The 4688-nt window shown below is 31.1% G+C and overlaps 1 pseudogene; it reads right to left on the minus strand.

The window, feature by feature from the left end:
- Positions 1 to 1665: 1665 nt before the first annotated feature.
- LOC117032879 (WW domain-binding protein 4-like) lies at positions 1666 to 2723 on the minus strand (annotated as a pseudogene).
- Positions 2724 to 4688: the final 1965 nt, after the last annotated feature.

Raw genomic sequence — 4688 nt, forward strand, 5'->3', positions numbered from 1 at the left:
CAATAGCGTGTATAATGACATTTATTTCAAAAATAAACTGACTGCAAATCTAGAATGCTATATCCAGAGAAATGCCCTAAGAAATAAAGACATGCTTAGATCAAATAAGAGAAGAGGAATAAGAATGAGAATAATCATGAAACAGGAAGAAGAAGGAGGAGAAAGAAGAAGGGGAGAAAAGGAAGAAGAATAAGAAAACAAAATTGAGAGAATTTACCATGAATATATACTAATTGACATATTTAAAGTACTTCTGGCAGAATTAAAATTATCTCAAATATAAATAAGGACTTCAAAAACAAGAAAAACATGATAAACTATATATTAACACTCACTGAATAAAACAATAATAATGTGCATACTTTAGGAAGGAGAACTCATTAAACTGCACAGAGATCCTTATATTTATATGGAGAGCTAGGTTTTATTAATTATTGATTTGGAGAATATAATGAATAATGTAGTAATATCATTGGTAACAATAAAATAATTAAAAAAATAAACTTTGTGATATACTGATAGGAAAACAGAATGGAATAAGAAAATAAATGCAGAAGACAAAAAGTAAATACAAACAAAAAAAACACATATAGAACATGCAAAACTAACAGAAGTCACAAATGGGCTGATTAAATTTAAGTCCTAATATAAGTGTAATGATATTAAATTATTGACAAGACAAGAATTGTCAAACTGAAGAATACAATATAGTCCACTGTAAAAGATGTATTATAAAAATATTATAAGGATACAATTAAATATGGGTTGCAAATTCAAACAAAAAACAAAAATGTTGAGAAAGCTATATTAATATCAAATAAAATAGATTACTGAAAATTGCTGCTTCATTACAGAGACAGACAGAGACAGAGAGACAAAAAGACAGAGATATCTGATCTCTGTAAGGGTAGAAATTACTTTAAGACGAATTAACAAATTTGGCCTATTGGCCACAAAAATAACACTAATTTCAAAAGAAGAACAGACATTCTTTATGACTTAATAACATAATAATTACCTGAAGAATATTAACCTGAGAAAGTTTCAAACTTTGGAAAGTACTGAACTAACCTAAAGTACTTCTCTAATCTCAATGGAAATAGCTAAATATCAATAATAAAATAGCTAGAAATACCTCATATTTTTAGAAATTAATAAATTATTTTCATAACACATAGATCAACAAAAGGTAACACAAACTAGGATATTTTAACTAATAATAATATTAGGTTGGTGCAAAAGTAATTGTGCTTTAAAAGGTTAAATATAAATGCAAAAACTGTAATTACTGTTGCACCAACCTAATACTATATATCAAATACACAGTATTGTGTCAAATATATCATAATGTGTTGAATGCAGCTGAAGTACATAAAGAATAATGTAGTAACTTATTTGAAGATGGTATAAAATCATCAACAAAAGTGAAAATAAGACAAAGAATTAATAGTAATTAAAAGAAAAATAAAATTAACATACATGTACAGTATTTAAAAAGCTAGAGTTAGATCTGTCACATGAAAAGTATTTATTTTAAATCCATATAAAATACATTGAAAGTAATTGTAAACTTTTAGTATCAAAATATTTAGAAACAACACAGATAAGCTTTTAAGAAGAGTAGTCTCCATTTTGTCCAAAAAGCAGGTAAAAGCTCTTTTACAATTAGTGATCATCACCTCCTTGCCTTAAATTTCTAGATTTTCTATTTTCAGTTCTTTTCTTTTTGATGACTGGGGCCATTCCATCTGCCATGACTCCAAAAGAAGTGACTGTTTTCTTTAATAACCACTCTGGGTTCCTCAGCAACCTCAGGTCCTGAAGTTGACACTCTCATTTTCAGTGCTTGGAAGTTATAAATATGCCTCTGAGACTCAATTCCCTGTTTAATTGCTTGCCATTCTCCACAGGGGTTAGATTCTTTTATGAGCTTTGGATTGTTCTCCATTTGGACCTGATGATTCTGCTCCTGGATATTTTTTTTCTTCCTGTTTTTTTCTGGTTCAGTACCTTTATCACGATTTTTAATTTTTTCCTTAACCTTTTATGTTTCCATAGAGACCTCTCCTTTTCCTGCTTACTATTCCCCATCAGAATCACTATGCAAATCTAATGATTTGGACTCTTCTAGGGTGCCAAGTCACTTTTCATTGACTTTACTACAAATAAGTTCACCAGAGTGTCGAATAAAATCATCAGGTTTTTCCCATGTAGAATATCCTGTTTCTGTATTAATTAATAGTAGGTATAACCATCTTCACTTAAACCTTCTACCTAAAGAGCCTTCATTGCTGTCTTTCTTAAAGTTTCCTTGAAATCCTTCAGGTTTCTCCCACTGTGATAAAATCATAATAGTAGTGAAAACCCTCAGAGATTATGCCTTGCACCCATTCGCCCTTTTTAGGGTCTTTTTCCCTTTTCTTCTTTCTGATTTGATGCAGAGCTTGGTGCGACAGTGCTACTCACTGGTGATATGCTTGACTCTGTGACTTCTGACTCTAAGACAAGCCTTTTTAAGTCCTCTTGGTATTCTTTCACGGCAGCTGCCTCCATTGCAGCAAACCCCTTTGATACCTTTTCTTCTTCCTTTGCCTTATCCAGGATTTTCTGTTTAATCTCATGATCCTCTTTGCCACATTTTCCATATGATTCCTTCCTCTTTCATGAAATTCAACACTAGGCTTATTGTCCACTGTCCATCCTTTGCATCAGTCACAGAATTTTTTTGGTTATGACATCCAGACCATGACTGGACAAGCTGCTCTATGTGGCCAAAAAAAGCTCTAAAGGTGAATGCAAGCAAATGCCCAAGGAACATCAATCTTAACTAAACTCTTGAAGAGCATAGAGATGATGGTAAGACCTCTGCATATTTTATGAAGCTAGCATGACCTTAATTCCAAACCAGAGTAGTCCAGTAAGAAAATGTAAATTGTAAATTAATTTCATATGATAATATATATATATATATATATATATATATATATATATATATATATATTAGTTAAGACATAGGCTAAACTACTGTAAAAAAGGGACCCAAAATGTGATGGTAGCATTAACATAGAATTTCATCTATCTCTCATGTAACAGTATAGGAGTAGATGGAGGATTAATGACTCATCAGACACTCTTCCATACAAGATCATACAGGGATTCAGATTCCATCATCTCTGGGTTGTTGATCTCAGAAGTGTAGATAAACCTGGTTTACTGGTATCATATTTGTATTACTCATCCCACAGGAAAGGAAATAGAGGAAAATATAAATTAAACAGTTTCCCTTTAAGAATGGGTCATGGAAAATGTGTATATCATTTGGTTTCCATTCTCCTGATGATTTCTAACTTAAAAAAAAAGGCTAATATATGGTGTCTTCTAGCTAAGTGAACCATTGAAAATCCATCAAGTCAGGCGTCCTTTGAGAATTGCACATTGAGGGGTTTCTGTACATAGTATGTAGGCAGAAAGGATTCTAGGAGAAAAGCATCAATCTCTGATAAAATATCAATATAGCTATATATTTTAAAAATGAGCAAACTAATCCGGCATATATAATAAGATTATAGTAAACCATTAGAAAAATTTCCAGGAATGCAGTGATAGTTTAATGTTGGAAAACTGACTAATGTAATTCACAATTTTAACAATTTTTATTTTTTAAATGCCCATAGGGTCATGCCAGTGTTAGCAAAAGAATTGCTTACTAAAAATTTAAGATCTACACACATGATTAAAAAACAATCTTAGCAAAATAAATGTAGATGGAAGCCATCTTAGTATGTGGTGCAGCTACTGTAGTGCTTTTGATACTGCTAATTGTTTATGATGAACTATTATAATAATTTTGATTAGATTGGAAACCTCATTTAAACCTCCCTGATAGATCATAAAATATTAATAAATCTTAGTAACTATTATAATTTATTTTTCACAGGTCCCACATTATGAACAGAAATTGGGGGCTGGTGGCTCTTTTTGTATTTATCTTAATGTTTTTAAACATTAAACAAAATGCAATTAGGCATCATTCAAATATGAATAGTTATGTGTTGTGACCCTTGTAAGCAGTAACAGTTAGGGTTGTATTATTAAGAATGGCAGAAGTACCCATAGCTACCTCTCAATCTTCAGGCTAAGGCAATGTAGAACATGATAATTTTGAAGACTCTGTGAAATACCTCTCTCTATCAGAGATTTTTATCTGTGGCATAATTACTTATTACAGGAATTTATCTCAGTTTTATTCTTCTCATTGTATTCAATCGGGAATAATAGTCATTGCCACACTTTGGAAGTAAGAGGCTTATCTCAAGAAAACAAAGGTAAGGAACATAGCATTGCCACAAAAATAAATTTTAAAATCTATGACAGAAATGGATAAGAGTAATAACAGGCAAAGTCACATCCAAGAAGAAAAGCTGTACTAAAAACTTGATTCTAACCAGAGTGAACACATAATTAATGTTAATCACTATGAATTAAAACCACATAGAGATGAGGCAAAATTTGGCTATTTTTATCCCAGTAATATAAGAGAACAGGAATCTTATGATAAGAGCTTGGAGTATTTTGCTTTCATTGATAAGGATTATATATGTGTGTGTGTGTGTGTGTGTGTGTGTGTGTGTGTGTGTGTGTGTTATATGTTAAAAATTGTATACATATATAAATTATATATATATATA

This window comes from Rhinolophus ferrumequinum, chromosome 2 (genome assembly GCF_004115265.2).
Source record: "Rhinolophus ferrumequinum isolate MPI-CBG mRhiFer1 chromosome 2, mRhiFer1_v1.p, whole genome shotgun sequence".
Lineage (NCBI taxonomy): Eukaryota > Metazoa > Chordata > Mammalia > Chiroptera > Rhinolophidae > Rhinolophus > Rhinolophus ferrumequinum.